Source organism: Microcebus murinus, chromosome 9, assembly GCF_040939455.1.
Source record: "Microcebus murinus isolate Inina chromosome 9, M.murinus_Inina_mat1.0, whole genome shotgun sequence".
NCBI classification, from domain to species: domain Eukaryota; kingdom Metazoa; phylum Chordata; class Mammalia; order Primates; family Cheirogaleidae; genus Microcebus; species Microcebus murinus.
Genome location: NC_134112.1, coordinates 44132684 through 44142313, shown reverse-complemented (window position 1 = coordinate 44142313; position 9630 = coordinate 44132684). Strand labels below are relative to the sequence as shown.

The 9630-nt window shown below is 37.0% G+C and overlaps 1 non-coding gene across 1 annotated transcript; it reads right to left on the bottom strand.

Moving 5' to 3' along the window:
* Positions 1-1514: 1514 nt before the first annotated feature.
* LOC142873122 (U6 spliceosomal RNA) lies at positions 1515-1621 on the bottom strand. Its single transcript, XR_012921171.1, has one exon. It is a non-coding gene; the product is annotated as a U6 spliceosomal RNA (small nuclear RNA).
* Positions 1622-9630: the final 8009 nt, after the last annotated feature.

Sequence of the window (9630 nt, the reverse complement as noted above, 5' to 3'; positions counted from 1 at the left end):
AAAATAAAGCTACAAAAATTTTAAAAAATATATTTTAAAAAAGATTCCCCTCCCCTCTTCAAGACAGTCTATGCTCTGCCAGCTTGAGGAAGAGGGAAAGTCATGCATAGTATGTGCAAAATCAGTGAAGAAAAGCACAAGTTAATATAGTCACAAAGAGATTCAGTAAAAAACAAAGAGTGAATGAGATGGGATAAGAAGTAATGAAATGATTGAAACCATGAGTGAAGTATGGGAAGGGGAGATTTGGGGAGAGATTTTGAAGAGAAGTTGGATATGGATTGATAAAGAGGCAATATCACTCCACATTGAAGGAACGCTATATGCAAAGGTGTTATCTTAGCTGGGCTCCTAAGAAAAGGGTCTGAGGTTAATCTTATGAGTACCTCCTTTCTTGTGGGATACCAGTACAGAGAAGCAAGAATGAGGAAAAGAGGAAAGGTATGAAACAAAAAGTCATGTTGCTAAGTTTTGGTTATAGGTAATTCAAATGGTTTTTTAGTTATGCAAAACATCTCCAGAGAGACTCATGACTTCACAACATCTTAAAATGGTTCTTTGGCAGAAAGTAGGAAAAAGGATCTGCTCTTCTCACGTCTTGTCATCTGCTCTTTCTCACGTCTACTTTATCTAACAAGTGTTAATGTGCACATCTCCCCTCCAGACTGCTGCTGGGATCTGGCTTTGTTATGGAGCTGCTGTGGTTTCTGCCACAGTGAGAGTGCTGGAGGCCACGTCAAACCTGGCTTTTTCTCCCTGGGATTTGCAGGGAAGGCTGAGATAACCAGGCATTAGAGGATGAGTGTTCAGGAATTTATGACACTGGAATGTCAGCAGTCAGTCAACCATTGCTGGTATCCTTCTATCAGGAATCAGGGCAAGCAGTAGTCTGTGGTGGGGAGCAGATGAGGCCAAAGTGTATCTGAAGAGGTTTTATAAGACAGGTCTGGTACAGAGAGGAAAAGACATGGGGAAAAACTCAGCATGTCTAGAGGGAAGGAGGGCAAGACAGATGTGTGGCTTAGTGTATCATTTGAGTGACATTCTAGTAAAGGGGAAAGCTAGGATTTTATAAGTTGATTTGAGTGAGTTTGAAATTTGTGCCCATTTTGTTGTGCTTATAATGGCTGATCCTATGCTTTTACCTACTCAATCATCATTTCAGCCTCTTTCTGAAATGCCTGATGCTGGAAAGCTTACACACTAACACTTTCAGACTTCTGTGAAACTAGAGTTCTGGAAATGATTCAGGTTTTTTTTTTTTGTTGTTGTTGTTTTTTTTTTCGGCATATTATGGGGGAACAGATTTTAAGGTTTCAATAAATGCCCATATCCCCCCTCCCCCCACAAGTCTGAGTCTCCATCATGACCATCCCCCAGATGGTGCACATCTCACTCATTATGTATGTATATACCCGCCCCCCTCCCCCCTCCCACCTGTCCAATACCCTATTACTGTAATACCTATGTGTCCACTTAGGTGCTGCTCAGTTAATACCAGTTTGCTGGAGAATAAAAATATGGAACGCTTCACGAATTTGTGTGTCATCCTTGCGCAGGGGCCATGCTAATCTTCTCTGTATCGTTCCAATTTTAGTATATGTGCTGCCGAAGCGAGCACATGATTCAGGTTTTGCCAAAGAGATGCACCCATGAGAAACTTGTATTCAGAACTAGAGGAAGTGGGGAAAGAGGCATTAGGTGTGATTGTAGCGCAGCTAGGTATGTCATCAGAAGCTACTGTGGTGCTTCCTAATCAGGACAGGGCCAGCAGCTCCCAGGGGCCCCAGTCACGTGGCGTGGCTTTGAAAATTTCTCCTGGATACTCAACCTAGAGGCTGTTTCTCTATCAAGTGATCTGCAAACCTTTCAATGCTCTGTTAATAAACAAACAAATAAATAAAAATCCATTTTGCTTAACACATTGACTGCCACACTAGAAAAAAATCTTTTTCCTTGGGGCCACAGTGTTTTATTATGAAAATAGAATAAAAACTTCAAAAGCAAAACAATCCTTTCTAATTTAATGAAAAATTTATTTTTTTAAAATCATGCATTTTCTGTGCATGAGTTGTATGCGACTTGAAATAGTTCACATGGTTCCCAAGGTAAAGAGACTTGTGAGTTACATATGCTTCATAAGGTCCCTGGCTGAAAACCAGTGTGAGTTAAATACAATTCACAGGAGCGTTAATACATTAATCCAGTTAGAGTGGATTCTATAACTGAAGAAATGACCATTGACATATATTTTTAAAAGATTTTTCAGAGAAGTATGTAGGGGGAGGGAGAGAGAGAAAGATAAGTTAGAGACAGAGATAGATTGGTGAGGGAAGAGAGAGATTAATTCTGGCTGTTGGATGCTGTGAAACTCAAGTGTCCACAATTATTAAATTGATTGTCTCTCTCAGCATATATTCATATAGATACTATGCATGATGAAACACAGAAAAACCTTGAAGGCACCCAAATGCATTTGACTTCCTACTCATCATCAAACATCAAGAGAACCTCAACACAACATGTACCATGTTAAGGACTTTAGCATCTAAAAATAAGGAAAGATGTAGTGTTTCACTTTGACATCTGTTGTTATTCTGTGTACTTGCACCCTTGGGAGGGGTAAATGTTAGGTTGCACTTTGCATAACCTCTGATGTCCTTCTGGTGGACCTTGATCCCTTATTGCATCATATGACCTCTTCTCTACCAACTCTGGCCCTGCCTTGCAGGTGGCCAAAAGGTCATTTCCAAACAGGTGCAGACAGATGAGTAAAGAACAACTTGTACCTGAGTACATGCTTTATCTGGAAAGTGTGCTGTAGGCAATAGACCTAGGAGCATTAAATAATTGGTCTGCATCTAAAGGGTTTCTGGTTAAAACCTTAAAGCTAATCCTATCAAAGTGCTCGACAGAATAAAGGATGTTTCCATTTAAAGGATTCTGTGTCCTTAGAAGGCATTACGATTATAGCATAAATGCATAAATTGGGTTTTTTTTAAATAACATTAAGAGAATAAATTACTTGGGACTGGTACTTGATTAAAACTGAAACCATGTGAAAAAAAGAAAAAGTAATGTTTGAAGTAACCAATTATTTGAGAGCATCTTTATTAATATTCCAGGGACCAGTCTTGATTTTTCTCACTAAAAGCAAGAATGATTATTTGCAAAACTCTCAAGCCAAAGTAAACTTCACATTGATCATACTGAAATAATTTAAAATACACAAATTATCTTCTAGATCCTTGCTATTTTGGGTATCAGCACCATTAGCATCACGTGGGAAATTGTTAGACATTCAGTCTTAGGCTTCACCTGAGAACTACTGACTCAGAATCTGCATTTTAACAACATTCTCCAGTGACTTGTAAGCACATCTGAGTTTTCAAAGTCCTGTTCTAGTTACTGTGAAATTATCCATAAGGCCCCTTGTTAAAATTATTCTATTCAGCATTTAAGTAAATTATGGCAAATGTCTATTAAACATCAGCAAATATTTGTGTCCATACTAAGGGTATTGTTACATGAGTTACTAATTTATGTTATATAGGTAATTTATTCAGTATTTCTTGTTCTAATAAGGGGCTCTGGTTTTATCCAGTGGTTTCTCTTGAGCTTTCAAAAGTGATAAACAGTCCTTATTTTTTCTTATTTGTTGTTGTAGCTAATTGCTTTAGTCATCTTTTTGTTGCCCTTTCAGCCTCAATGATGAGTTGCCATTTAAAGATTCTTAAAAAGTCTTCTGACGTACCTCTCAAGGGTGTCCTGGCAGACACCCTCTACCTGACAACCAGTTGCCCATTCTTCATTGTTTACAGCAACATGCTTTGGTTCAGTGCTGTGATGTTTTCAGCCCTAATCTAAGCAAATCAAGATGATCTTTGTCCCTTTGCCATATACTCAATTCCCCATCTTTCTCTATAGCTGAGAATGATCATGTGACCAAGGTCTGACCCAAAAGGGATGAACTATAGGCTTATGGGAAAGTCTTTCCTCCCTGATAAAAGGAACAGAGATGAAACGACAGCTTACTGGCTGCTGAGATTCCTTCTTTCAGTCTAAACACAGACAGGATGATTGGTGCTATGAGAGCCATCTTGCAACTGTGAAGTGATAAAAATGAAGGCATAAAGTCAGCTAGCTAAGAACGGCAGTGAGAAAGAGGAGAAAGAGACAATTCCTAGTGATAGGGCTGAGTCACTACTCATGTCTTGGACTCTACGTCCAGAGTGCAGGTTTTATAAAAACAAAACAAAGAAAACAAGAACAACCTTATCTGTTTATGCTAGTATTGATCTACTTTATTTGCTGCTGAAAGCATTCCTAACAAGTACAAATAGGAAGGACTTACTATAGTGAGGGAATTACTCTATGAATTAGCATGGACTTGGAATATATGGCCAGTCTAAGTAGCAAGGCAACATAAAGTGATAGAAAATCTGGATTCTGATATTGGCTTCTTTACTTCTTAGTTGTGTAAAATGCAAACATTGGTTTACAAGAACTTTGGTTTCTCTATTTACAAAAGTAGAGTCAACTCCCAGTGCCTTCTTTTCTGGCAAAAAAAAAAAAAAAAAAAAAGGAGAAAAGGGGCTAAGTTCTGGGATTTTCCTGTATGTAAGTACATGAGCTTTCCTAAAACTTTCTAGAGCCAAGTGTTTTCCTTGGTACTGGTGGTTTCCTATAAATTAGGTTTAATTACAGCATATTCCTAGTAGCAGTTTTTTGATTTTTTGAAATAGTGACCTTTTGTTTCTCTTTTGGGGATGAAAAAGAAAATGAAAGCTTTAGTAAGATTTTCCTTCAAAGCAACTGCCTTCTTTTTCAAGGTAAATAAAATCTTATGCTGAATTAAGACCAATTTCCTGAAATCATATTTTAAATAAGGGATTTTAAAAAGCCACATCTAAGTCCTTTGAGGAAAGTGGGAACATTATAATAGCATTATTTATTATATTAGTATTCATAATATTTTAGGTCTAGCAGACTTTAGGTAAAATTTAATGCAGACTTTTCAAACTAGTGGGCTTTAATAGTCCACATACATTCTGGCTTAATTCATCCAGTGTTTTTACAAATTTGAATTTGTTGTCAACTGTTCCTTTGTTCTCATGCCATCTTCCACTGTCCCCATACCCTGACACACTTCCTCGGGAGTACTGGGACTCTCTTATTGCCATAGTTGCGTTATGGTGAGTGATAAGGTTGATGATGGTGGGTGTTATAGGTTGAATTTTGTCCCCCAAAAAGATGTTGAAGTTCTAACTCCCAGGACCTGTCATTATCCCCTTATTTGGAAATAAGGTCTTTGAAGATGATCAAGTTAGGATGGGGTCATTAGGGTGGGCCTTAATCTAATATGACCATGTTCTTAGAAATATTTGACCATAGAAACAGAGAGAAGACAGTAAAGACACAGGGAGAGCAGCAGTTATAAGTGAAGGAACTCCTGAGACTAAGAGAGCTGGGAAAGAGGATGGAACAGACTCTCCCTCACACCCCTCAGAAGGAATCAGCTTCTCTAACACTTCAATGGTGGACCTCCAACTTTCAGAACTGTGAGACAACAAATTTCTGTTGTTTAAGTCACCCAATTTTTGGTACTTTCTTACAGCAGCCCCTGGACTTGAATACTGTGGGAAGAGGATCTTCATAATTACATTCTGACAGAGGAGTTCTAAAGCATCGTAGCATGGAAACCAATGCTTAAAAATTTAAGTAGTATTTTTCAAAATATTAACCTTTTAAAATATATATATATATGTCATTAAATATGAAATGTCTGATTTTGAATCAGAAGTGTAGTTTATCATCTCTCAAACAAGAAGCTGTACAATTAACCAAAGTATGTGCCTAAACTATTGACACAGTTTTGCCATCTTAATGGCAGCTTGTTTATGTCAGCAGTGAAAAAGCCTGGAGAACAAGGGGTGATGAAATCGTGAAAGGTGTTTTCCACAGCTTGTTGAGAATTGAATATTTTTCTTTGCTAGAAGTGGTCCAAAGCCTGGAAGAAGTGGTAGTCAGTTGATGATGAATATGGTGGATGGCAGAGAGTTTCCAAGTCCAACTACCTCTGTAGTTTGAGCAGTGTTGTTTGTATGACATGTGATCGTGTGTTGTCTTGCAAGAGGATTGGCCTGGCTCTATTGACCAATCTCGGCTGCTTCATTGCAAGCATCTTCATCATTTCATCCAATTTGTTGCAGTATACATCCGCTGTAATTGATTGACCAGGTTTCATGAAGCTGTAGTGGATAATACCAGTGCTGGACCACCAAACAGACACCATTAGTTTTTTTGATGAACATTAGGTTTTAGACTGTGTTTCAGCACTCCATCTTTATCCAACCATTGTGCCAAGTGCTAGGGATTGTCAAAAAGAATCAATTTTTCATTACACATAGCAATACAGTATAGAAATGGTTCACCTTTACATCGTGACAGCAAAGAAAGGAAAGCTTCGAGATGATTTCTCTTCAGAGGCTTGTTTAATTCACGGAGTACCCAACTATCCCACTTCTTTACCTTGCCAATTTGTTTAAATGGTCCAATATTGTTGGAATAGTAACGTCAAACCTTGCTGCTAATTCACACATAGATTGAGATGGATTTGCTTCCACTACAGCTTTCAGCTCATCATTATCCATCCTAGGCTCAGGTAGCCCACGTGGCTCATTTTCAAGATTAAAATCACCACAAAAGAATTTCTTAAACCATCAACCTACTGTACATTCATTAGCCACATCCTTCCCAAACACTTTGTTGATATTTCAAAATGTCTGCGCTGCCTTGGTTCCATGACAGACCTCATATTCAAAAATAACACGACTTATTCATGGTTTCACAAAAATTGTTCTAAAAAAATTTGAAAGATAATCACAAGCCAAAATGTGCATTTGAAAGACTGAGGATGTACCTTCACAATAAAAATAAAACAAGAAGTATCAAGTGAAATGTCAGAGATATCAACTGTCAAACTTAGTACTTAAAGAAATTGGACATTCCATGCTTAATAACCTAATATGTTCCGTGGGAACTGAGCTAAAAACAAATCCCAGTGACAGAACACATCTTATTCTCAAAATTTCAAAATTGTATCTTACTCTGAATCTTTACTCCTGAACTAAATTCATTACACCTGGCTTCATGCTGCAGAACATGTTTTTCTGATGTCTGCCTCATTGGACTGCCAGTCATGCCCTGGTAAATTTGAGTGTCTCTTAAATGTAAATATCAAAAGGCGTATTGTAAAAATGTTCATACTACCCAAAGTAATCTACAGATTCAATGGAATCCCAACCAAAATTCCAATGGCAGTTTTCCACAGAAATAGAAAAAATTCTAAAATTTGTATAGAAACCCCAAAATACTTGGAATAGCTAAAACAATCTTAACCCAAAGGACAAAGCTAGAAGCATCACATTGCCTGATTTCAATACCCAATATATTACAAAGCTATATTAATCAAAACAACATAGTACTGGCACAAAAACAGACATATGGACAAATGAAACTAAACAAATAGCCCAGAAATAAATTCACCTTTTTATGATCAACTGATCTTTGACAACATTCCAAGATCACACAATGGGAAAAGTATGGTCTCTCCACTAAATGCTGTCAGGAAAAATCAGATACCAACATTCAGAAGAATGAAATTGGATGCTTATCTCATCCCATATGTAAAAATCAACTTAAAATGGATCAAAAACTTAAGACTTGAAACTGTAAAACTGTTATAAAAAGCTTCTTGACATTAGTGTTGGCAAATATTTTTTGGATATAACCTCAAAAGCACAGGTAACAAAAGCAAAAATAAATGAATAAGATTGAGTCAAACTAAAAAGCTTCTGCACAGCAAAAGAAACAATCAACAGAGTGAAGAGACAGCCCATGGAATGGGACATAATGTTTGTAAATCATACATCAGATTATAACCAGCTCTATGAACAAATTTCAGCTACCCCTGTGTGTCTTTTTTGTAATCCTCTCCCATAACTAACTACTTGACCTTTTAAGTTGTTTCCTGGAAATGATGGATTTACTACAAAACAAGGAGTGAGACTCTGAAGGCTTCTGGGCAGACCTCCTTATGCCCAGATTCACCATACCCACAACCTTCCCCCAATGCATGTAACCCCTTGTTGGTTACACTATGATCTGCCCTTCCTTTAAAATCCCATGATCTCTGTTAGAGATCAGAAAGACAGATTTCAGGCAGTTTCTGCTATTTTCCGGACAAGATGTGGTTCATATTAAAAATTTCTTTCTTCCTTGGCAATCCTTGTTGTCTCAATAATTGAACTTAACTCAATAGCAAGAAAACAACCCAGTTAAAAAATGGGCAAAGGACCAGAATAGACATTCCTCAAAACAAGACATATGAAAGGCCAACAACAGGTATATGAAAGAAAAGGTGCTCAACATCACTAATCATCAGGAAAGTGCAAATTAAAACCACAGTGAGATATCATCTCACACCTTTATGAATGCCTTTTATCAAAAAGATAGCAAGTGTTGGCAAAGATGTGTAGAAAAGGAAAATCATGTACACTGTTAATGGGAATGTAAATTAGTATAGCTATTAATAGAAAACAGTATGGAGGTTCCTAAAAAAATTAAAATAGTACTACCAGAGGATCCAGCAATCCTGCTCCTGGGTATATATCCAAAGAAAATGAAACAGTATGGCAAAAAGTTACCTGCATTCCCAGATTCCTGATGACATTACTCATAATAGCCAAGATAGAGAGAATCAACCTAAGTGCCCAACAACAGATTAATGGATAAAGAATATGTGATATATATATACACAATGTATATATATATACACTATGTGATATATATATATATATATATTTTTTTTTTTTCAGTCTTAAAAATGAAAAAAAAATCCTGTCATTTGCAACAACATGGAGGAACCTGGGGGACATTATGGTAAGTGAAAAAAAGCCAAGCACAGAAAGACAAGGACTATATGATCTCACACGTGGAATCTAAAAATGTCAAACTCACAGAAGTAGATAGTAGAAGGGTAGTTATCAGGGGCTGGGAGTGTGGCAGGGGACAGGGAATGGGGAGATGTTGGTCAAAGAATATGAAGTTTCAAATAGTGAGGAGGAATAAGTTCTGGTGATCTATTTTACAGCATGGTGACTACAGTTAATAATATTGTATTGTATACTTGAAAGTTGCTAAGAGAGTAGATTAAATGTTCTCGTCACCACAAATACCAAGTGTGATATTTTTGATAACATACTTATTATGATTAGTATGTGAGGTGATAGATACATTAATTGATTTGATTTAATCATTCCACAGTATATACATATATCAAAACATCATGTTGTATACCATAAATATATACAATTTTTCATTTGTCAATTAAAAACTAAAAATAGCAAAAATAATCCAAATTTATAATGTGAATTTTCCCAAACCTCTGCCTTCTCTACCTATAACATGGTTGAGACTTACATAAAGTCAAATTTGACCTCCACAACCTCAGCAAAACTCCTGTAGGAAGCACAATGATATTTCTTAATAATCTGCCCCAGTGTGTCACTTGCCATAAGAAAATTCTTCTTGGGGTTCCTTTTGAAATCACAGTTCAAACCAAATGTG